Source organism: Anarhichas minor, unplaced genomic scaffold (genome assembly GCF_050575085.1).
Source record: "Anarhichas minor isolate MPS153535 unplaced genomic scaffold, ASM5057508v1 ptg000073l, whole genome shotgun sequence".
Classification (NCBI taxonomy): domain Eukaryota; kingdom Metazoa; phylum Chordata; class Actinopteri; order Perciformes; family Anarhichadidae; genus Anarhichas; species Anarhichas minor.
Window position 1 is genome coordinate 9,496,964 of NW_027466519.1, and position 26,609 is coordinate 9,523,572.

The 26,609-nt window shown below is 40.4% G+C and overlaps 1 non-coding gene across 1 annotated transcript; it reads right to left on the reverse strand.

Annotated features, from left to right (window-relative positions):
- Positions 1–5,126: 5,126 nt before the first annotated feature.
- LOC142936700 (U1 spliceosomal RNA) lies at positions 5,127–5,284 on the reverse strand. Its single transcript, XR_012948844.1, has one exon. It is a non-coding gene; the product is annotated as a U1 spliceosomal RNA (small nuclear RNA).
- Positions 5,285–26,609: the final 21,325 nt, after the last annotated feature.

A 26,609-nucleotide genomic window follows, 5' to 3' on the forward strand; every position in this document is an offset into this window, starting at 1 on the left:
TAATAGAACATCAAGCTGCTGCCTCATTTGGCGGACGGTGTCCTCATCCCTCCAGACCCTCTGCACTGGGAAATCTGTGTGTGTGTCAGTTACAAAGTCATACCTCTGGCTGGTGTTAGGTGCTTAACCTCAGCAACCGAGTCAGTATTGCAGCATTTCACTTCCACTAGTCCAAATAGTGAGATTTCAGCTGGGTCAAAAACTTTACTATCTGGGCGGGCACCAAGCTGAGGTGCATCGGGATGCACAATGAGCCCACACGGATAAACAGACACAATACACATATCAGAAAACCATTTTATTTTCTCAGGCTGTTTTCAACACCAGAGTGTGGGGCGTTCCTTTAATTAAGAATGAGGGCTGATAGGGATTTTTGCGGAGGACTTACCACTTACTTACCTCCCTGAACCGGCTGGCAGGCAGTCTTGGTGGTCGTACCTGGATCCACAAGGGACTGTCAGACTGTTCCCTGGTTTCAGAGAGATCATGAGACACCTTTATGCTCTCAAAGTAGCACTGCTGCCCCGAGTCAGGCATGAACTCAATAGGAAGCTGAGGAATTCTGGGGCATTTGGATGTTTCATAGTTTCCCTAGTAGCCTCAAGAGGGCACTGGTATAACAAAACAGATCCAAAGGGCACAGTTCCAAATTTAATTTGGACTCTACCATGGTGAGTTACTAAAGTCCATAAAGAATATTTTCAAATCCCTCGCTGTATCCAAATGTCTCTCAATTTGTCCCCAACAGGCACCACACCCAGGTCAGGAAGGGGCCCTACAACACCAGAATAAATCAGGGTTTATACCAATTATATAAGTGTCAGGTCCAATGCCAATTGGCTTTTGGTGTTGAAGGCATTGAAAACGAAACAGAATGCTGAAGATCTGGCACCATGGGTTCAATGAGAGAGCAAGTAAATCTGTTCTACAACATTTATGTACATGTTCTTATCATAATTACTGAGGCTGTAATTGACTATCAGCTATATTGTGTGTATTTTTAATAGCACTGACAACTGCAATTGTGAGAGAGTTGATTTAACTGCAGATGTTTGGAATAACATTCATGAGGTTTACTCACCTGAATAGAAGGTGGATTTGACACCTGACTCCACACCAACCTTCCCTTCAATTTTGGTCTACAAAACACCAACTCATCAACAGACTCCTGGATCCCCTGTTAAAATATAACAAAGACTGTTAAGTTGTGTACTTTAAAATGCCTCCACTTCCTTATAAACAAACCAATCATAACCTAGTTTTGATCGCTGACCTGGGTCCCTGGTCTATGCCAAGTCTGCAGTCTGTCTGTGCACCAAACATGTAATGGCTCCATCTTGTTTAAGTCACTGCAACATGCGCTTTGATAAAGAAGCCCCACCGAATGGTTACATGGGGCTGTCCCTGCAGCACAGGGACAAGATGTGGACCGTATCACCACAGCAACATCGGCAGCTTCCAATGCGATCTGTTAAGGGAAGTTCAAAGACAAAACAAAACAGGCTTTTACGACCAAGAAGATGAGATAGGAAGATAGGATACAACACACATGTTTTTTCATTTTTATATGTTGTATATGTTTATGTGCTCTCACAATCTTGGACATTTATTTATTTTATTTATTATCTGTGATTACTTTTCTTCATATGTTTCTCGTTTTAGCAGGAACTTCTTTTAATGGTGTGTCTCGTCTGTTGTATACGTTGTTTGTATGCAACAGACGAGATTCTTTTGCTTCCAGATAGATGTAGTGTGTATTATGGTCGTGGCAATAAATGCCAATAAATACATCTTGAATGTTATCTAGATTTAAAGTCAGTAACAGATCAACCTGAGATCAAGAAGTACTCAGAAACATTGTGGAGTCATTTTCATTTGAACTTTGATTACCTACAGGCAACCTCAGACAGCAACAACAGCAAACTGAAAATGGTATGAACATGGGAATAGCAGACTGCCACTGCAGTAGCCTAAATTGACTTGAACATGGCACTTAATTGTTTCTATAGGCAACTTTGAGGTAATGTGTCTGTATGTATAGTGTCTATTCAACTTTCAATGCATGATTATTTAACAAGAATTCACAGTAAACTACACAGTAGCATATAATTAAAGCGTGTACGTTTGTGGTAGTATGTGTAGGCCTACGGCCACAGCAACGGTAGCGCTTCTGGTGGCTAAACATACATGTCCCTCACTTACTAATCCTTCAGTTTTATTTCAGACTGCAGCAGAAAGCTTGAGCTTCAGAAATGCTTCGGGAAATATAGCATATGGACGTTCTCTCACTACTTGATCAATAAAAGAGCTAAGCTACTGAAAATCTATTTGATTAAGAACACAGCGGTGCTACAGTTAATACATACAGCTTAAAAGTAAACCCAATTAAACTGATGTTAGGCCTACATTTTCGTGAAAAATACAGATTTCATTCCATCATCCTGCTTTCTTTCTCCCACATTCTTCCATTATATTGTGGTCTCTTTCCATTTCCAGTCTTACCTCGTATCTGCACTGCCCTGTTCCCATCCCCTCTATTTATGTTCTCCCCTCATCTTTTCAGCCCCACTGCTCGATTATTCCTGGCTACTCTTACCCTCTGCTTACTGCACTCACATCCTCACTCACATCCTCACCCCTCAGTTTCCTCCTAAGCATGGTTATTTCCCTCTTTGTAGCTAGGAGAGGGAGTGCAGCATTGCAACACAGTTGCAGGTGTCAGCAAAGCAGGTGCTGTATTCTTGCAGCTTCCTGTGTATGTATAGTAAGCACTGGAGACCTTAGCTGTCTGTGCTGAAGTCACAGTCCAGGATCTAAACTCCCAGATATTACTCCTATGCCTCCTCTTTGTTCAATATCTCCACATTTGTACTTGTGCTATCTATTTCTCTATCTTATCTGATACCCAATTACTGCACTTCTCACTTCTGCTCAGTCATCTTGATATATAAATGATTAATTGATGAAGACTTGAGTCAGTTTTTCCCTCAGTGAAGCTTGAGAAACACTATTGCGTCTGATTTCTCCATCCTAACCTGTATGTCCGTAACAAAAAATACATCAGATTCAGGTGTATTGTAATGTCTTTCACTGATTGACCTAAGGGAAGGAAAGAATGTTTGGTAACATGTAATATTTTTGTGTAAGTGTCTTCACTTTAAGTCTGCATTGTTTAATGGGACATGACATATTTAATGAGTGCTGATTTTTGTGACCAGCTACAAGTAGTATCAAGCCATGCAGATCGTTTTGTCTAGGTCTTGAGATTTGTCCTTCACGTAGGAAAATTTGTTTTTTTTTAAATTGTAAAAAAAAAACTACTGCTTCTTTTATAAATTGGCCAAGTCATTACATCAACAACTGAATACTCTGAAGTGCAACCCATAAGGGTGAGGCATTTACTGTTGATTACATTGAGTAGTAGATTATATAAAGTAGCAAAACAAAATGCAGCATTTGTTGTACAATGAGAAACTACATGAATAGATTTTTGATCCACTTGGGGGAAATGGAACAAGCTTTAAGACACAACATCTGACTAAAATCACCATATAAAGTGGTCAACGTGCAAAAAGTTGCTTATTTACACAGTTAGAGTTGTGTTGCTGGTCACCCAACAAAGCTGAACATTCACTCTCCTTTTAGCTCTGTTTTTGGTCTCCACCAACATGGGGTAGATATCTGTCTCTTTAGCTGCTAAATGCTAAATGTTCAACAACTAGTCGCTAACTGAATCGGTCTGCTGTTTATGAGCAGGTAGTGTCCAATCAGAGATGGGCAAAAATACATCAAAATGTATTTTGATACAAAATACCCCTCAAATAAATGTATTAAAATAAAATACTGGTGCCAGAAAATGTAACAAAATACAATACATGTATTTTGTATTTAAAATATAGGAAATACTTTTTTCTGGATTTTCCGTTTTCTCACAATTTGGTATAGCAGAGCATTCAGGTTTGGGCTATAATGTACACAAAGCTCTGGTGAAGCCCACAAAAAGGAAGAACAGTCACAGAATGTCAGTGTAACTAAGCAAAGCTATTAAAAGACAACTTGATTGATTATGTATATATATATATTCTTATTAATGGGACTTAACAGCCCATAAACTTTGGCTTTGTATCAACAAGAAAATATATCACATATGAATAGCATCACACATTAGGCCTATGTATACTATAAAAGCAAAATATAGAATACTTTCATAATATGCCTTTTAAATAAAATAGATATTTAATGTTTTTTAGTTTTTTTTAACAAATAGACATCTACTGTCATAGCCTGGCTAACTGTGAACTATATTATCTGCCAGTAATTAATATGGCATTATGACATTCACATTGAGAAGATACAGCATAACTTGTAATACAGTGCAAGATTAGATGGTCAGACGTCTCTTGATAAAGTTATCATGAACATACAAGCTCCCAATCTCCCTCTTCCTATAGCTAGCTACTCCACTGACAAGTTAACTTGCTAAACACTGGCTATGCACTAGCCTAGACAGCATGCTAGCGTCATTAGCATGTTAGCATCGCTAGCTTGATATTATAACCATCACCATGTATATACAATAGGCTATGTAGCCAGACCCAGACATAAATTATACATCAAACTAGTTGACATCTGTCACACTCAGATACAATATTTAACTTGACAGACAATCTGTTGAACTTGAGGATCTGAAGACTGAACTCGTGAACTGTTTTTTGATTCGTGGAGAAAGTATTTTGAGTATTTTAAATACAAAGTTATTCCACTCTAAAGTATTTTGTTACAAATTACGTTAGATTTTTATCGGCCCTATCAAATACAAATTACAAAATACTCAAAAGTAATTGAAATACGTATTTCAAATACAAGTAATAGAAATACTGCCCATCTCTGTGTACAGTGAGTGAGTCTATCACAGCTTTTTTGCTATTAACAGCTGATTGTTGCAGCTGGAAACAAGCTGGATGAGAGCGTATCCAGCTGAATTGAAGCTGAACAAAAACAGTAAAGTTGCGGGTTGTAAAACCGAAGCAGCACTCAAGGTGTGAAGACAATAGGAGGCAGGGATCAAACCACCATCCTTGTGGTTTAGGGATAACCTGCTCTACCCACTGAGGCACAACTACCTCTTAGAGTCTGAGGAGAGCACCACTACCACAAATTATGCCGTTGAGATTCAAACATTTGAGGAATTTGCAGCGAACAGCACAACCGGAGTGCAGTGTGTGAGCCTCGCCCTGAATGAACCACCCTCTTGATCATGGTATCGCTCCTGCCAGGTAAGTATTTTATATACATTTACAGTCAATTGACCCATCTTTAGATAAGATGATTAATTGGTGCAGCTTTAATATGTGCTATATGGTCACAATTCCTATTTAGGAATATGCCATTTCAATAATATCTGTCAGTAAGCACCAGCACAATGCTAGCACAAACCCAAGGCACAGTGAGTGTTCCTAACTAATATCAGCAACTCTATTGACAAAAGGCACAACCACAACCCTGGTGCAGCATGGCACAAGCTGAAGACAGGCAGGAACAGGATGAATACATTAGTAGGAGAACTGCAGTATCAGCAGGTGGAGTTTTAATGATGGCGAGCTTTAGTAATGGCCAATCACATCCGCTCCTTTAATCCCCTTTGAAGGAATAAATGTACCCAGCCTGAAAATCCTGCTCACGCTGCCATTTAGCAGTCGTTGCCAGACCCTAACTACAAGACTTGTGGTCCCACGAGCAACTATTCACACTTGACCACACCCTGGTGGTCAGAATGCAACGCACTGAACCTTTCAACCTGTGTCAGTGCATTCGACATAGACAAGATTTTGTGGAAAGTTCATCATTGAAAGCAGCAGTCAGTTTTAAGCTGCCTTTGTCTGCCTGCATCACATTAGGTCTGTGATGACCATTTTTGTAACTTCACTAACATCCAACATCCACACCTCCGTGAGGAGCTGAGAAAGGAGCCAGGGTTTGAACTGCTCTCACTCGCTCTCATTTTTTTCCATTTCCTTCATGCCACATGTGAACAAATAAGTCCAAGACTGGATTTCATCCAGCAGAGAATGTCTGAAAATGTGCATTGTAAACTATATTTAAAAAATATTTCTCTCCCCCGCTTAATGCCAGCAAGCTTTTGGCTGTGGCTTCGAGTGTGGCTGTTTGGATCAGCTTTAGACACTTTCGATTTCTGATGTGGTCGCATCACACGTTAGATTTGAATGAGCATCCTATTAAGTTGTGAATTATATTATTGTTGAGAACCAACCATTAATCATGAAAAGGCCAAAACCAGCAATGCTGATACTTTCTGACTTCACTACCCTGTCTGTTGTCCATCGGTTCGTACTGAAGATGTAAAAACAACTCACAATATAGTTTAACTTCTTTAAATGGCCCAGTAATTACCTGAAAGGGCAGCTCACTGTAGTGTATTAGCAAATGTGACTCAAGAGAAAAAGATGCATTTGTTGGAGACTATTTTCAGCAGAGGATGAATCCAAGTGTTGCTCTAGTGAGTATTTGAGTCAGTAGGATGGCTTATGTGACTGAGCTTAGACTGAGTCTAAATAAACTACAGTGTGTGTTGATGGTGATGAAGGACCATGTCACCAGAGCAACAGTGAGGCTCATTGATGTGTTATTAATACTTTTTGGACAACAATGAAGCTTGTATTTGTCTTTTTGTGAGATTTTCTACTAAAAGCCTACTTGAAAGGAAAGCTGTGGTTCATTCCAACTTTGGTTGTATTTTTGTAGCTCTGGCAGCCAGCTATAACAAATAAAAGCAATTCCAGAGATCTGGGACTGCACCGACACCAGAAGCATTCAACAATGTTTTTAGACGTAGCCCTAATTGTCATTTGCCGTGATAGCAGCATGACTCTATAACAATGTTGGCCTGTCGGCCAGTCCATCAGTTTGGTTCAAACATTAATGTCATAGTCATTGAAATACATTCAGTACACCTTCAGTAGCTAGCATATAGTATTGCTAACACTAGTTAATGGTGTGCTAACATACTCTGCTAATGCTAGCTTCACAGGTTTTTAGGTAAAAACATAACATTTTAGAAACTTGTATCTCACTATTACACATTGTTTAACCATGACGAGCTTAAAATGTCACGGGGCATGATGGAGGACTTAAACACAGACCAGACCAGAAGTAGAGTGAAGTGGAATTTAATGAAAACTTAAATCAGAACAGGAAACTTACAGGAACACACGGACGAGACAAGAGACGAAGGGGGAAATCCAGCAGGACGAGGCAGGGCAGGCAGACGGGGAAACCGGGAACAGGACGAGCCAAACGGGCGGGTAGACATGACAATGATCTGGCAGTGAGTGACTGAGAGGCAGCTCAACAAAACGCAGCTGAGGCACCGCACGTGTGTTCTGGGAGGCTACGCTAAACTAGCTTAACAGGAAAACAACAGCAGCAAACAAGCTACAAACTCTCCCCGCAGAGTTTAGCTGTTCCTACTGATTCAAACAGGGCTAAAGCAATCGCCACACAATCCCCATTTCTCCAGACCATAATTCTTGCTTTGTAAAAGAAAACAAAACCCCAAACAGATTAAATTGTCCGGACAATAACTCTGTGCATGACAGTATGCTTCGTAATTAACTGACAATGCATATAATCCAAATCAATATAATTAACACAATGACAACAACAAACTCACAAGAACCATTCACATATATTCATATGACAAAAAAGCATGACAAATCAATCCAGTAGACCTTCAGCGGAACACGCATTCTGCGACACACTCGAGGGTCATTAAGATATTAAGTGCTGATCACTTAAAGACAAACTCCATCCTCCTTTCTTTGTTGACAAAGAGTTTAATCCCATGGTTAAATCCCAACTCACAAATCTGTTTCTCCTCCTTCAGCCATTGAGAGTTAAAAAAAAAATCTACACCAAGCAAAATGCAAAAAATGTCATAATCTATTCCATATCTTTCAATTTGAACTCTTACTACTCCGAGTAAGCTCTGCTGGCTACCTTAAGTTTCTTTTCCCAATAGCCACGTGCTCGCCCACTGACCAATCACAGCGCACGCTGCACCTTACTGCAGAGCTGCACCTTAAAACTGACCTGCACGTTAATGCTGACGTAGTTGTAGGCCAGCTAGCAGGCTCTGGCACGTCAAAGAATACACCCAACATGTCAAACTAAAGATCTGATTGGTTGAACACTATGACAATCAACAATATGGTCCCCATTCACTTAAAGTGCAAAGGGATTCACTTGTGAGTTTGCAGGCTTCGGGCCTCTGTTCTTACCTAGAGACACAGAGGTGAAATCTGATTGGATAAAAGCTCTACTTAAAACAAGCTGCACTGGAAGCAGAGCAACTGAGTACAGTTCATACAGTCTCATTGTTTCTCATTGCACAGTAGCTGTGCAATGAGAAAATAAGATAATGGGGAAAATATTTTTATACATTATAATACACGTAGTGTATTTAAGAAAAATTATAAAATTATAAAATTGTTTAGGCCAGCAGAGAAGGCCTTGCTGGCCCTGACAGCCCTCCACTGGTATTCACGTACACTGGGCATGCGTGTGGGTGTCGATGTAAACAGGAAGTAGATTGGTTGCTTAGTAAAGAAAATACGACAGAGTAATAAATTAGCCTTTAATAATGAAAGGTCGTGTTTGATACTTAAGATCTTCTCTAAAATCTTCCTCTATAAACTCAAACAGAAACATTTCGTGGAAAGTTTTAGAAGTTTTATTTTTCAGACTTAACGTTAGTTACAGCGCTGTGGGTCTTGCTCTATCTCTCTCTCTCTCTCTCTCTCTCTCTCTCTCTCTCACATCAAATTTACTTTAATATTAACACTTACACATAAAGGTTTACTAGATTATGGTCCATAAATGTGGTCAACACACGTCTCTCACTCGTTTCCTCGGTTTCGTTGTTGTCTGTTCTCACTCCTGGCTCTGCTGGTGGCTGAAGTCTCCGTCCAACTGGAAAGCATTTACTGTTTTGCATTTTACATTTTACATTTTATCTGCGGACTTCACAATAGTTGTGCAGGACAAAATTAGTATATAATAAGGGCAGAAAAGTCTTCCGTTTTCAGACGGGTTGATAACCCCGCTGGACACACCGCTCACTAATCGCTCCATTAACAGCTGCTTCCTCCGCAGAAATGCAGACTTTAACTGAACAACAGCTGCTAGTAAAGACAACAAGGTCAGCATCACCTGTAATCAGTTGTCCATGTTAATAAATTAACCTGGTAGTCGATCGATAATCAATGTTGTTCATGATTTTCCGGGAAACGGTCACGTGATAGACATGTGACGAATCAGGGAAGGACACGTCATGACTGCTAAGAACCAATCAAGTAGCGAACGCGGGTGTGGGCGTCATCATTTCCAAATGTATCCGTTTTCGAGCGTCCACACGAATTAGGCAACCCCAGTGTTTTCAAACTCCTCTGTTTTCGGTGCTCGAAAACGCCGGCGTAGTGTGGACGCTCAGTGTAAACGTAGCAAAACATATGTGTTTCCAAATGGAAACGGAGTAGTGTGGACATGGCTTAAGTCTTGTTACATTAGCAATCACTTGTATCAAAACAAAACCAAAAAGAGAGTTGGTATTGGACTTTAATTTAGGTAAACAGACTTTTGTTTTGTAAATTAACATTATGCATACTAGCTGAGAGGAGTTCCATCTCTCCAGAAATGTATATTCAAAATCAAGAAATCTTAAAACTATTGCGATGAAATTAGGCATGGATGTTCAAGGGCAACAAATATCTGTATCTCAGGCAATTACATTTTTTGAGCGGATTCCTGTTCCCCAATGTTTTTTATGTTAATGACCCCATGACCTTTCCTCCAGCACCAGCTCCAGTAACTCCTCCATATTGTGGGGGGCAATGAACACTGCATATTAGCTTTCTACTGTCTGAAAAGCCTTTGTCTTTCTCCTGTCTTTTCTCTATCTCTGTCTGTTGTCCATTTTCTAGTCCAGCATTTATCCTCCCACCATTACAATTGACTGAATCCTAGTGTGTCCTTGCAATCTCCCTGTCCCCTCTTTTTGAGAGAGTTATATTCGTTAAATAAAAACATAAACGTTTTTTCCCCCCTGCTGCCAATAGAAAGAAAATCTGTTTTCTTTTTCCCTTTTGTTTCTGTCTGGGTCCTGCTGTTTTGCTCTGCAGCCAGCCCCCCTCCCTCCCTCCCTTCATCTTCCTCTCCTCCCTCCCTTCCTCTGCTTTTGCTGGCTCTGCTCTCATTCTAGCCTCCTCCCCCATCAGCTCCTCCAGCCCTCCGTCTTCCCTCTGGAGAATAGGGGTCATTGCACAAATGATTACTCAGACCCCTGTCGCCATGGCAATGCTGCCACGTAACGAGCGACAGGCATGCATCGAGCACAGCAAAGACGCCGATTAGTAAGCGGGCGATGGAGAAAGCAAGCGCTGCTTTTGTGTTGCTCCATTTTTTTCAAATAGCTTGTGTTTTCTGTGTGTCTCCAGCACTGGGAGGGTGGAGGGAAAGAGGGAGGGGAGCAGTGAAACAGAAAGAAGCCTGCAAACATTCTGCTCACAGCCCTCCAGCTTTGTCTCCTTTTCATGCTCGCCTTCTGTGTCTGAATGAGGACTGCTGTTGGTTTATTTCAGCAGAAACGGTTTTAACGATTTTTAACAACTAAATCTTCTTGTTTTGTACAACAAACTAAGCCTATCTAGCTCATCATCCTCTTTGTAGGCTCTCTTTTTTCCCCTTTACTGCAGTGGGAGCTCTCGAACTGATATAGAACAGTTTTTTAAGGTTAATACAAAAATTAAAAAACATATTTTCTCACTTTCCCCTGTGGTATCTAACCATGCAGATGTTTTGAGATTTCTGCCCCCGTCTAGTTTGTCTAAGTGTACCATGATAGAAGGAGGTAAACAGTGGGCCTCATAACACAACTGTCCTTGGGAAATTAGTAAAATTCATTACAGCAAAACGGAAAATGTGATACAACTTCTGCCACATTTCTTAATTTGTTCACTTCTATTTAGTTTTGACAAATTTAACAATCTAAAGACTTCACGTCAACGCCACTCCAAAATATGACCCTTCATGGATTTTAATGCAACAGATTTTGTAAGTCACATTCAAGGATCCCTTCAGTCACTTTCTAATTTGTTTGGTTTACAGTTTCAGAGAATGTTCCCTTTTATTGTTTAAAACATCTGTCTACCTGAAAAAGACACCAAGTGTTCAGACTGTCTGAAAAATATCAGACAATGAAGAGGGCACAGTTCAACACTACTGTAGAAAAAAGACACCAAATATCATTTTCAGTGTAGTAATCATGCCATAATGAAATGTATCTAATACAAGATGGCAGTAATCACTAAAACAGAACCACAGAAAACAATGCATTGTTTAAGTATGATAGTGCTGCACACTGTCATATGTTTAGAGAGAAACACTCATCACTGACATGGACTGGGGACAATCCAGCCAAGATTGGTATTTTGTCCCTCTTTCTCTTGTGGGGCTATTCATTCTGGTCTTCTCTGGGCAAAGTCATCTGACATTAGTACAGTGACATTAGCTCAGTGACGTTGGTGTAATGGTGACATGGAACTTGAGCTCCCTGCCTGGGTCATGGTGCCAGCAATAGTGCTTTCCCCCCAAGGCATTTGGGCATCTGCTCAGTATGTGCTCCAAGTTTCCTCGATCACTGCAAAGAGGACTTATTTGAGCCTCACTGGCAGGATGGATACAGAGCCTGGATCATTAACTGGATGCAGTGGGGTTCTGCCTACCAGATCACCAGCTCACTCTTCTAGTCCAGCACAGTCTAACACCTAGTCCATGCCCTTTACTGCTGAACACTTACCATCTTGGCATTGCATTCCCCATTGATGAGGGCCATCGGTCAAGGTTAAATTTAACATGATTCTACTGTAAGGTTTGAACTTTAACCCTACAGCAGGTATTTATTGAATCCTCTCAGAGGTATTTCGCTAATTCTAAAGGAACTGTTACTACACCTGAGAGTTGGTGCAAAGGGTGAAAATACAAATATCAAAACGTCAGTCTTTTGCGGTTATGGCTTAAGAAGTGCTTACCTGTGGATATATTTCAATGCAATCCATCCAGTCTGTGTGAATATAGAACATTTGTAGGATTTCGAGATGTGAAACAATTTCATGGCTGCCCTGGTCCTTTATGACATTTTCTGTGACTAAAGGAACCATTTCTCTTGTTGCTGTTGCATCATCATAGCGAGGGAGGCAATGAACCGGGTCGGAGAAACGAAAAATGTTCCTTTATGATTCACTTACCCTGAGAGATCAATGGTGAGTTTACCACAGCATGTGAGTGTGTCCTGCCAACCAGGTGTGGAGGTCATCATCAGACAAGGAACAGGACGTTGTGTCCATCAGCTTTCCATCTCCAAGGACGTTCAGGTCCTTGCACAGAGGAAGACCTTGAAGAAACAGAGAGGAGGCAGTGAAGCAGCTAGCAATGAAGAGGGAAAAAGAATATTTTCTTTTTTAATTGTATAGAAATAAAAGGGTCTTGGTCAGAATATTGGTAAATGAGGAAATGTTAGTTTACTTCTGACATTTTTTAATACCTGTTAAAACACTAAATTTGCATTCTCCAAGTCCAGATGATGTTCTATACATTTGCAAAAACAATCTCACCAAAAGGTCGATTAACTGTCTTCGCTGTGCTGGAGTGGTCATTTCAATGATGTAATCACAAGACAGAGTTTGCCCAGTTGTTGAATTGTAAATGTTTGAATTTACATTTTTTTCAAAGCATTTTTTTCAGCATGAACTTCTCATCGGTTTGTTTGTTCAAAATCTGCAGATGAAGATCTTGTGATTGATGATTGAAAGCTCCAGAACAACTGCTAAATGATGCTAAAAGTGATGTAGACTTTTTTCTTTACTGTTGTTTCCAAGGTGAACTCTGAACTTTAGATGTAGACATTCAGATACAATTATAAATTCATTGTATAAACTTCTAATAAACAATATTCTATAATATGACAATGACTAAAATGTAAAATCGATGAAGTGCACTTTGAAATGTAATTTGAGGGGCACTATATTGCATTTAACAATGGTTGGTCAAATGGCTCACCACTTTGGTCCAGACTCTAGACTCTAGAGTCTAGACCAGTGGTTCTCAACTGGTGGGTCGCGGACCTGTTTTCAGTGGGTCGCGGGCCTTTGACTATTTAAAAAAAAAACAAAAAAACTTGTATTTTGAAGGGGATTTTGTATGCAGCGGAGTGCCGTCTATTCACACTCCTTAACAATATTTGGCGTTAATGCTTTGTAATGCTAATATCAGCAGGGGATAAACTGAAAACTATACCTCTGTCAAATGACACTATAAGTAGAGGAATTGAAGACATGTCGGATGACATGAAACAACAGACCACAGCTCGAATTAAGGCAAGTGGTCATTTTGCATTACAAATGGACGAATCTACAGACATAACAAACAAAGCAGTTTTACTCGTTTACGTGAAACATGTGTGGGACGGGGACTGACAGAATGTCTCTGCACAAGAGAGCTCCCTACACTACGACTGCAGAGGAATGTTCAGCTCAGGTTCAAACTGAACCATCTTTACATTAAATACATTTGAGAAGTTGAACATTTTCCTCGATTTGGGTCGCGGCTTGTTATTAAGGGGTGATGGTGGGTCCTGCAGCCAGACCAGTTGAGAACCACTGGTCTAGACCATCCCAACAACCTGCATGTTCCCAAAAGGATCCTCACTTTGGTGATGACTTGTTATCGAGCACCATCATCAGGTCATAATTATATTTTGTCCAATACTTTGGTTGACATTTCCATCATCCTGTAGTTTGAGTTCAGTGCTAATGTTAGCATGCTAACACCCTGAACTAAGATGGTAACACAGCCTTCTAATCATGTTGTCATCGTCACTGGGAGCATCTTGTCTCACTTCAGTTTTCTCTTTATTTACTTTCTGTAAAAGTACTGCGTTTATTGCACTGTTTTTAAAAATGCTATTGAAAAGGAAGTTGACTTATTCTTCTGTGTATGTAGTACCTCTGCACAGCAGTGAAGCCATTTTACATGTGGAATGGTATGGTACAGAAGAAGGAGGATAGAAGCCTGTGTTTATAGATTCTAAATAGATTCTATCATGTTACATTATGGTAAGTGTCGGATGCGATCTTTTAGAACTTATCCAATACTACAGACTGAAAGTAGCCAAGCTCTTGAAGTGGGTGATGAAAATGGCCAATTAACATGCTCCCCTTTACCACTAAAATAGATGAGGGAGATAAAAAAAAGTAAAATAATGAATGTAAAACAGATATGTGGAGGGAGGAGAAGAGTGCAGATGATGCTCAGTGTTCCTGCAAGAATCCAACTGCACAGCAGGCTTTTTCACATTTGCAGTTTAGTTTAGTGTATTCGTCTGTGTGTGGTTCTGTCAGCTTTGTCCCTCAAAGAGCTTTTTCCCCCTCTCCTTCTCTTTCCCTCGCTTTTCTTTTCCTACAGAGAGAGAGAGGGAGAGAGAGAGAGAGAAAGAAAGAAAGAAAGAGAGAGAGAAACTGGAGCCAGCAGTCTGGAACGAGCATGACAGAATTTGAATTATAGAAGCAGCAAAGAGGAGAGGGAGCGGGGGAGGGTGTTTCTGTGTGTGTGTGTGTGTGTGTGTGTGTGTGTGTGTGTGTGTGTGTGTGTGTGTGTGTGTGTGTGTGGCAGGGAAACAGAGAGAGAGAAAGAGAGAATAATTTCAGCAGTGGAGGCTGTTATTTTAAAGGCATCGTTGAAAAGCAGGTTAGGAGTTTCATAGCTATTTTTCAATTAGATTAGTCTTCCTCTCACTGTGCAGTGATGAGGAGGAAGAGTGTAAGACCTAAATGTATTCAGTAAAATATGCAGTGTAACACTGATATTGTGGTTCAAAACTCTTAAAACCACATTGTGAAAATATTCAACACAGTGTGAAACAATCCTAAATATATTCAAATTAACAAGAAATATTTGCTAGATGCTAACCATGGCATGCTGATAAGCTTACAACTGAATTGTTAATATGTTGATGTTTTCTAAGCAATGTTTACCATGTTCACCATCTTAGTTTAGCATGTTAGCCTGCTAACACTTGCTAATTAGTACTAAAGACATTACTGCTGAGGCTGATGTGAATGTCATTAATTCTGCAGGTATTTGGTCATAAACCAAAGTATTGGATGAATTGAAATGTTGACCTGATGATGGCGCTAGATGAAAAGTCAATGCATTTTTTACACTGGTCATCCGTGGTCATGAATGTCTGAACCAAATTTCATGCCAATCCATCCAATAGTTTCCAGCACATTCCAAACTTAACCAAAAATTTCAACCTCATGGTGGTGCTGGAGGAAAAGTCATGGAATCCCTAAAGTCCATAGGATTCATCCTCTGGGGACCTTGAATGGCTTCTCAAAATTTCATGGCAATCCATAGTTGTTTTAGTCCAGACCAAAGTTGTGGACCAACTAATTGACATTGCCATCCCAAGAGACACACGTGACAACAAAGCTAAAAAATACCCCATGAAGATCCAACACGTTCTCACACACCTCGTCAAATACAGACGGTTGGTCAGTGCACCTCAGAGTCTGACACCAACGCACGGAGGCTCTCTTTAGTGTCTGTATGAGACACAGCAGGCTTTCAACTAACTCCAATGTAAACCTACCCTTGTCATTATTAGATGCCTGACTAAAGAGTAAGACAGCCCACACAGGGCAGGCGTTAAGGAAGGTGGATGGTTCAAATAAACCTGCACACTCTTACCAAATGTGACTTACCAAGTCATTTAGCGTGCAATAAGAACACCTTTCTTTCTTTTTGCATGTAATTTGTACGCCATGTAATCTACTGATTGCAATGTAAACGTATCCACGTAACTACGATACGCTCAGGTGACATAGTATAAAATGGCAGAGGGGGCGCTTATGGCACTCGGGTGGGGAGATAGATGAATCAAACAAACCCAGGACTTACTCCCAGGAGAACAGTGTCCCAATGTGTTGTTTTTTTTAAATAACGATGCAGCGTTAAGTGACATGTGAAAAGCTGTTTCACAACATTAACCTTGCGGAGTATAAATGACACGAGAAAAGCCCAGAAAACATGCTTATAACACACTGAAATATTGTGCTATATATCTGTATGTGATTGGGTTGAACACACACAGGACCTTCGGTGTTCTGTGTGTGTTGTGTCCAGTGCAAAACTAAAAGTAAATGCCGTCATTTTGTCACATGACTCCTTAGTCACTTTGTCGTGACTTAAGTTGTTAGTCAGTTAAGTTAAAGTCAACCACTCTCTTTTCCAAAACCTTACAAAGTGGTTTGGTTGCCTGAACTTAACTACCTGTGAAGACAAAAGTTTATTTTGAAAAGACACTATAAATGTAACAAGAAGAAACTGACACGCTGTCTCTGACACGTCCAGAACTGAGGCTAGAGGGTTACATAGAGCGTCACAGTTAAACGCTTAGGGCCACTGACCAAGCGTCGGTATTTGATGAGTTGGGAGTGAGAATGTGTTGCAAGAGCAACTTACAAACTTGTTTGAGCTGAAGAATTCCTCATAGTGGACAAACAACATGTCTGCTTTGTTACCAAGGTGATGTTGTTGATGTTTGATAAATTGAAAACAACAGGCAAACGAAGTATGATCCTCAAATCTGCATTAGTTGTAAACAGAACGTTGACATATCATCTTGTAAAGTTAATATGAACTTTATAGCAAACAGTTTACAGACAGTTTTGGTCTCCACTGCTAAATGCTCCACTGTGTTCACCAGCTACACACTGACAAACAACCCATTGTTGTATGTGAGAAGACTTGTTGGTGTTACTGCATGCAGAATCTCAGAAATTCCCAAATTGACAACATTGCACGTTTTTCTTGTGTTTTGGCAATTTTGGAATTTTTGGAAGAGACCAACACTTCTCTCTTCCAGTGTTTTTGTTAAGCTGACATCAAATATTTTGTCTAATCTCTGTTAAGAACAAAGAGGTGAAACCGATATTGATCTTCTCATGTAGACAGCAAGGAAGCAAGGAGAGCAAATAAAATGTTTGCTTGATCAGTGTCCCTAAGCTTCAAGCTATGCCGCTCTAGGCCCCCCCTCTAGCCTCACTTGTGGACGTTTCAGGGACGTGTCAGCATTGTGTCTTTTCAAAATAGAAACCAAATTAAACTTGGTTTGGTTTAGGAAAACATTGTGGTCTGGGTTCAAATAAGTGTTTGTTATGTAAAATAACTATGTTCAGTACGTAACTGCTGTAAGTGAAGTTCAGAAGTTACGTAACAAAACTAAGGTAAATAAGTCAACGCGACTTGGTTTCACAGTTCCACAGACAGCGGCCTCCTGAGTGAGAGTCCTGAGTTTGTTTGACCCATCCAACCTCCCCTTCCACCTACCCTACACGGGCGCCCTTTCTCTCTCTATATAATGTGTCAGTTGCATTGACGTTAGTACATTGGTCGCAGATGCAGAGGCACCCAGACTAAACAGCGGTATTTGATCAGTTGGGAGTAAGAATGTGTTGCCAAAGGACATGTGCTTCTGCAGAACTCTCTGCAACACCGTGGAAATGCAAAAACAGAATTCACTTAACTTAGCCGACACATTGCTCCTGCACAACCCCTGCATATGGTGTTACACCCAGTGTCCAATCCTCGATCATCAACACAGCCACTACCACAATCACAGCTCGAGCAATACCCAAAGTCATGCCATGTAATCCCCACCACGGCCTAGCTATATAATTTAAACCACAAACTGTATTAAGAATGGAATATCAGGTTGTTTATATGAATCTATTAATTCATTCATTTATTCATTTTCATTTTAATGTTAGATAAAAAAAGACAGGATGTGCACAAGTTATAAACCGTATCAGCCTTTTTTCAGTAGAATGCTTTTGATATTCCTACAACTATCATTGATCTCTAGTGGATGACTATCTGGGGAAAAAAACAGAGACTAGATGTGTTCTCAGACAAAAGTATTGAAATGTCAATGTGTTCATCACCAACTGCTGGTGCCATGTGTTGAGCAGCTGTCTGCAAGCTGTCAGGAAACGAGCACTGAGGCCCAACACCAACTGGAATGAGAGGTATCGTCAGTGTTCAGTACCTCTACCACAGACAAGTCAGGTTTCAGTAAACCGCTTAATCAGGATTACTCAACTGTCCGAACACACAGTGTACCTTTCTCATTGCTCTATTTGTGCCTCTTGTTCATCAAAACGTTTACCGCTGGCCTCCTTTTTCTCTTTTTTAAGAAGTTTGGCTAACCAGAGGGTTTACAACCTGTCTGACTGCTTGTGTTTCACTTCCCATCAAACTTCTTTTAAGTGACATTAACTTGGTTACAAGGTTCCTTGATTATCATTGTACAATAGGGTTGAACAACAAAATGCAGATTGTAGTCCCATTTTACTCAAGATAAACTCAGAACCTATATTCTATATGGAGGTTGGAGGATGAGTTAAGGAGTCTCACAGCCAGAGGAAAGAAGCTGTTCTGAAGTCTGGTGGTTCATCAGCTGATACTTCTGTATCTCTCTCCAGATAGCAGCAGGTGAACAGGTTGTGTCTGGGTGGGTTTAGTCTTTTAATATCCTTTGAGCTCTTCTCAGGCTCCTCTTCTCACCAATATCACTGATGCTCAGTAGACCAGTGATGTTCCTGGTGGTTTCTATCACCTGCTGTAGAGCCCTCCTGTCCTGGACTGTGAACATCCCATGTTAGTTTGTAATGTTTCCAGTCAGGATGCTTTCTATTGCTCCTCTGTAAAAGTTAACAAGAACTTGGCACAGGAATTTAGCCTTCTTAAGTTTCCTTCAGAAATACAGCTGTTTATGAGCTTTCTTCACCAGGATGGAGATGTGTGAGGACCATGTCAGCTTGTTTGTGATGCTGATTCTCAGGAACTTAAAGCTGTTAACTTGCTCCACCTCAGCTCCATTGATGTAGACAGGGGTGTGCGTCTTCACCTCCTTTTTTCTCAAATCAACAATCAGCTCCTGATTCATAATATTAATAAAACGGATGGTGGTCAAAACAATAAGACCCTATTTGCAATACACTGGTATTAGCCTTTAAAGCTTTTTAGCCAGGAGAGGTGGTGTGTGTTTGGTTTTCCATTGTCAGCCTAGAGATAAATCAGCGATATCATTAAAGATACTGTATGTTTTAATACAGAGCCTCTGTCTCACACTATCTGTTCCCATGCAGTCAATTCTGACAGCACAGCAGGACAGTTCATACGGTTGTTCTGTTTTGGGTATTTATTGGTATACAGTCAGCATCAGTAACACCCTGCAACGCACACAGAAACCCATCAAACTGCTAGGAGACGACCAGCTTCCCCATCCCAAAGCTATCGCCTCACAGAACACTTTCACACAGTCAGAGAGAAAGAGAGAGGACGTGTGTGTGTGTGTGTGTGTGTGTGTGTGTGTGTTGGAGGGGAGGGAACATCCAGAGAAGTTATAGACAAAAAGAGAAACTGAGAGGGACAGACATCATTGTATTGACTGCATGCAACTCGATACTCCTGCATACTGAATATTCCCCCCGAGGGCTTTTTCCATTACCCCAGAATGGTGCAGTCGTTTAGCTGATCCAGCCCAGCTTTTCCTCTCTTTCTTTCTTTCTTTTCTTTTCTGTTTTTTTCACAGACACACTGTGCAAATGTAACCTTTTGCAAGCCCCAACTCCCCCCGCTCCCCATCCCCAGGAAGCTGGCTAGCCACTTTGCTGCCAAGAAATATGAAATGCTGGCAGGCTGCCCGTTTCATCTGCAAGCACACAGCGGAAAAGGGAGGGAGGGCTGGAAGCAGCAGGAGATGGAGGGAGGGAGTGGAGGTGACACAGAGGAGAAGGAAACGCTGAAGCTGTGCTTGCCACGAGGAAGAAAAAAGGAATCAAAAGCAGAGCAGAGAGAAAGAAAGCTGCAGAGAGATAAGGATGTATTTTACTTGCATGAAAAGGAGCCACATTACTGACTGAAGATGAATCATGTGGAACATTTTCTTAGCAGCAGCAAACCCCAGCCACTGATGAGCAGAGTGAGCATACACCACACACAGGCAACCAAATTCTGCTCTACTGGTCATGCCATAATAATAACAATGTAGCACATTTTCAAGAAATGCACCTCAAGATGTTATTAGAGGAAAATTGGTATATGGACTGTACTTGTATTTCTCTTTTCTAGTCTTCTGACCACTCAAAGCTCTTTAACACTACATGTAATCATTCACCCATTCATACACTGATGACAGGGGCTACCATGCAAGGTGCCACCTGCTCATCAGGACTATCTGATCCTTCACACAACATTCACACACCGTAGGCACAGCTACGGGAGCAATTTGGGGTTATGGACGAACCACTCTACCACTAATCCACAGTCGCCCCAGCACTTTTCAATTTAGGTCTTATTCTCATTAGTGGAACCATTCTGACAATACATCATGCTAACTTTGCAGTTCCATTGTAGAGATTCATCCAGAAAACAACTTACATATTTACTACAAAACCTCATAAAGCTTTCCAAATATACATATGAGTCCAACCTGAAGGATAGGGAACTACTTACAGGCAACGTTCAAGTACTATTTTGGTAGAACTGTAGTTCCCTACCTAACTAGTACCAAACTGTACTTTAATAAAGGAACTCTTTGCCAAGTTTCTGAACTATATTCAGTTCGTTGACACATAACTGTGGCAACTGTAGGCTTTTCCTGCTGTGGTCACAGTGCACAATGTTCTAACGCGCCAGACACACTTTAGACATCCACGTTCTTGTAAAAACATACTCCATAAATCCTTATAAAGTGCGTTAGGACACATGTTGTCTACATGCTGAAATGTCCCTGTGGTCTGGTTTATGTTGGACAAATTAAAACCTTAAAGGTTCTCATATCTGAACACAAAACTGCAATACGCACACAAAACATGGATATTGCTGTTGCTCGACATTATGCACAGGTGAGTTGGAAGCGTCAATAAAATTGTGGGGAATAGAAAGGCGATGAGATGAATGAATGAACCAGTTTTTCTGTCTGACTGAGACAAGATGGATTTGACTTTGGACATTGTTTTTAGGGGCTAAAATGCTGTTCTAGTTGTACTTGTAATGTGACTTGTGAAGTTGAGCTCCGAATCCAAGATAACACCTATTTCTAATCTGCTCACTGAGTTTCAGGGACAGCGAGATCAGTTTGGAGTGGATCTCCTGTCGCTGACTTTTAGCTTCTACTATAAGGATCTCAGGTGAGTCTTTGTTTAACATTCTTATTCTTTATTCTTATTCTCCCATTTCTGTATTTGAGATATATACCTTTGGAAATTACATTTCTGTATTTGTGATGGAAAGACTTGAACTTGACATTTCTTAACACGAACCTCATTCTGAGCTTTTGTGGTGTTAAAATTGTGAGCTACAGAGCAAAATACAAAACTGGTACCGTCTGCTTTCTTTGAGAAATTAGTGATCAGATTTAACATATACTTTTCATGCTCTGCTCCACTCTGACCGTGATGTTATTACTCTAGCACTTAACGAGCCGTGCAATACACACCCATTATGAAATCTGAAATGGACCCAAAATTTTCATGAAACTTAATCTCTGACTTCATGAAAAATGAGCTAGCTATCAAAATGGCCATTTGGCTCATTAAAGTCCAGCGTTTTGTCTACATTTTAAACTTTGAATCATTTTTTCTACGTTAAAGTATGGCTAGTCAATATGGGCCCAAAGTTAAGTTGCTTTTTGCTTTCTTCACGCCGAAACCCCATTCAAGTGAATGTTGTTTGCGATTCTTGGGAAAACCGCTGGGCGAATCTCTGAGAAAAGTCATAGGACACCATTCCCGATCAAGCCGCACGTTTCGATGTATTTTTTGCGCAGGTGTTGGCAACGCTGGGTGAGGAAAAGCACGGCAAACTTTTAGGTGGAAGATGGAGAATAAGAAGTACTAGAAAATGCATTGGAATGCTGAAAGCTGAAATTAATTGCAAAACAATTGCTGAAAATACAGAAATGGGAGACCACCTGTCTGAAAAATGTTGAAGGCTAGAAGCATTAAACTGCACTGCTGAAAACCCTTCTAGTTGAAATGTATAACTGGCAGAGTTGGAAGCTAAACTGTATTATCGAACGAAGCTAAGAGCTGAATTACAATGCAGTAAAAGCTTGAAGCTAAACGATTTTGCTGTCAAAGTAATAGTAGTAAAAGCAGTAGTAGTAGTGGTAGCAGTAGTAGAAGTACTAGAACTATTAGTAGGAGTAGTAGTAATAGCAGTTGTAGTGATCATAGTAGTAGTTGAAATAACAGTAGTAGTAGTAGTAGAAGTATTAGTAGTAGTAGTAATAGTAGTATTGGTAGTAGCAGTAATAACAGCAGTAGCAGTAGTAGTCATAGTCATAGTAATTAGCTGTAGTAGTGGTCGTAGTTCATATAAAAGTAGTATTTGTAGAAGTAGTAGTAGTATTAGCAGTAATACCATTTGTAGTAGTAGTAGTTGTAGTAGTTTTGTAGTAGTTGCAGTAATAGCAGTAGCAATGGCAGTTGTAGTAGAAGTGGTAGTTATACTATAATATTATTAGTAGTAAAAGTATTTATAGCATTAGAATAAGTACTAGTAGTAGCAGTAGTGATATTTATAGTAGTAGTTGTAGTAGTAGAAGTGGTAGTTGTAGAAGTATTATTGGTAGTAGAAGTATTAGTAGCATTAGAAGAAGAAGTAGTAGTATCAGTAGTTATAGCTGTAGTAGTGGTCGTAGTAGTTAAAATAACAGTAGTAGTAGAAGAAGTAGTAGTAGTAGTAATAGTAATAGCAGTATTTGAAGTAGCAGTAATAGCAGTAGTAGTAGTACTAGTAGTAGTCGTACTAATAGCTGTAGTAGTATTAGTATTGGTAGTAGCATGAATAGCAGTAGTAGTAGTTGTAGTATAAGTAATAGCAGTAGTGGTAGTAGTAATAGTAGCAACAGCAGAAGTTATAGTATAAGTAGTAGTAGTAGTAGCAGTGGTAGTAGTAATACTAGAAATATTAGCAGCAGTAGTAGTAGCAGTATTAGTAAGAGCATTAAGTATTTCACCAAAAAAGCCTGATAGCTTAATGTTTAAATACAGTTAATCCATGGGGCTATTATTTTGAAAGGGTGGGGCTGGGTGGGGGAGAGAGGAGGAGAGGAGACAGAATCAGAATGTTTGAAAAACACAAACAGGTTATTAAATGACAGGCTTCATCACAAGCATTTCAGTTAGAATTCACTCTGTAGGGCTTTTATTCTGAAAGGGTGGGGCTGAGTGGGGGGGGGGGGGGGAGGAGACAGAATCAGAATGTTTGAAACACACAAACCAAGGTTATTAAATGACAGGATTCATCAGAAGCAATCCAGTTAGAATTCACTCTGTGGGGCTTTTATTTTGAAATGGGGGGTGGGGGGTGAAAGGGGACAAGTCCTCTAAAAATCTCTAAGACCTGAATGACTGTATGAGAGAGACACACACAGAGAGAGACAGACGGACAGACAGAGTGAGTGAGTGAGGGAGAGAGAGAAGGAGAAAGAGAGACAGGCAGACAGATATAGATAGAAAGAGAGAGAGAGAAAGAGAGTCTGAGACTGAGATACAGAGAGAGAGAGAAAGATTGAGTGAGTGTGGGAGAGGGAGTAAGAGGGAGAGGGAGACAGAGAGTTAGATGGACTGAGTGAGTGAGTATGAGAGAGGGAGAAAGACAGACAGGCAGACAGACAGTTAGATGGACTGAGTGAATGAGTGGGAGAGAGAGACAAACAGACAGTTAGATGGACTGAGTGAGACAGATAGACAGACAGGAGGTCTAACGATCTTTCCCTGAATATCTCCCAGTCATTTGTGTATGTATGTGTCTGTGTGTCTGTGTATTTATAAACTTCACTAATTAGCTCAATCAAAAACACCTGTGTGCTGCAGCCTTTACATTGAGATAAAGCTGTGAAACACCTGTCAAACAAATCCTCAAAAAACCCATAACCATAGCTCTTATTGCTCCAATATTAGAACTGGAGAGGAAGGATGACTTGAAGAACAGATCATGTGAAAATTGTGTCTGTAGTGTAAAAAATGTGGCTTCACTGGCGATCTAGAAATGTTGTACGGTTGTCTGTGCAAGATTGTTTTGAAGTGAGAATTAACATTGGTCTCTATGGAGCAGATATTTGGTTTCCCTCTCAATTTAAAGGCTGTTGTGCCAAATGCTGAAGCAGCATTCCAACAATTAAGCCCGCAGGATTATAGTCAATGTGCTTTGGCACAGGCATTTTTACTGCCTTTGTGCCACAAAGCCACACTGAAATATGTAGAAGTTGTCTGAGATTGCTACAAATAGAATGGATGTTACTGTAATATTAAAACCCTTTAAGGTAAAGTGTGTGGCCTTTTTCGTGAGTAGGCCCCGTAACATGGTGAATCAACTCTTTGTTGCCAGTCTCATCCAGCCAGATCTCAGTGACTGTAATACACTCAAGTTTGTTGTGGCATATAATGTTATTAACAATGAAAGATTTATTATATAATGATCTGACATTTAGCAGTGCATGCTTCAAACTGCCGGTGGCATCGCAGGTTTAATATGAACAAGGTTCTCGTGAGCAACATGATGGCTCGCTAATCTATGTGATATGTTACTGCAGTTACTGTATCTCTATTGTTGATCATTACTGGAGTAGCATTGTAGGCGTGGGATTTTTATGATAGGGCAAGAGTGCTGAGAGGAGAAAGAAGGGTTTATTCATGTAGACCCTGGTCCTTCCATGGAACATCAGTGTGATGTATCTTTCTGCAAGCTCTTCCTCTGGTTTGGATGTCTCCAAGTGATGCTCTTCCTGTCTGTTGCCAGGCAACAGAGGAGGAAAAATAGATGAGGTGATGAGTGAAGGTGAGCCCGAGGGAGGTAGATAGAAAAGAGAAAGGGTGTGTGTGTGTGTGTGTGTGTGTGTCTGTGTATGATGATACATGTATGTACACATGAACATAGTTGCAGAAATGAATCATTTGTAGTGGCCTTCTTACAGCAATGTTTTAAGGGTTTATGTTTTTTCATTGGCATTATGCCAAAAAGTTATTTTTCATTACAGCCACATACAGCCATACACATTGTTTCATTTTATTTCCTGCAAAAAGGCAGAAAAACCTTTCAAAATGTGGATGGACCAGTAAGAATGTATTTTGGCTCCGCCCAAGGTCAGACAGTAAAGCACAACACTGATAGTGGTGGGAATTGCTTAGTTGCAGGGTCTTGGGTCAGCTGATCGTTTTGGGAAATCCAGCCCTGTTTTCATCCAAGCATCACATGAGGCATATTTTATACAGGGAGTTTTAACTGTCTGTCTATCACTTATTAACCTCTTTATATCCACCTGCCTCTTGGTGGGTTGGGGATCGGGATGAATGATACATGGGGTTATTAAAAAATAAATAAAAGATGTGGCTTAAAAGGTTAAAGGTTTATAGCTGAGTAATAATCCATTAATAAGGACACATATTGGGTTGCCAGATTGTGAATAATCCTTTAACTGGTGTATCTCCTCCTCCAGCATTAGTCTCTTAAGGAAGATCCCTTCAATGGTCCATTAAGTAATTTACTTTCTGGAAAAGATCTGAGAAATCAACTAATTAATAGTTTATTAACATTTACAATGTGATGGATTATGATAATGTGCCTTAATTGATGGCTTACTTCAGAACTCCAGATTTGATAGTTTATCACAGTGTGTAAGCCATAAATAAACAGCCATCTTGTCTGCAGTTGCAAATGTTTGACTCATAAGTTGTTCTTCCACTACAGTAATAAGTCAAGTCTGCAGCTGTAAATGCTATGTTACTAATAAATAGGTGTTTTCATTGCACTGATCATAAGTGTTCTTTCGATTGTGTCAATTGTGCATTGAGCTCTCAGGTCCGCCATATGTCATGTGCTGTGGTCAAAAATAAAGAGATCACTGGTCAGAGAATAGGTCATGTAATTGAAATCTCAAAATAGAGTTGCATCGTTTCTTCCATTTTCACATCTCGTCCGTAGAACGCTCCTCATCTCTTAAGTGGGAGGATGCAAGCGATGGAAGCAAGGATGCAGAAATGACAAGAAGAATCGCAAGAGGAAGAGAGAGAGGGAGCTAAATGAAAGAGAGGGAATCACCAGAAGAGAATATGTGCAGTCCCAAAGCTAGAAAGGGAGAGAGCAGGAGGTTGGGGAGGAGATGGAAGGATCAATATCTAATTTCAGTGCTGAGTTCACTGTGGACAGTTTCCCAATGAGACTGGGATAGAACAGCCTTGTATCTTTGTCTGTCTCCTTGTCTCTCTTTCCCCCTCTGCCTGTGTCCCTCTCTGCAGCCCGGTGGATCACACCTCCATCTGTCCCTGTGTCCGCTGCTAATGATGTGCAGGCTTGGACTGTCTTCCACCAGCTAATAGGGTCTCTACCAAGCCAAAGAATGAGTAGCATCTACTGTATTTGTAAGCAGTGTTAATCACAGTAAATCAAAAGGGCTGCATTACTTA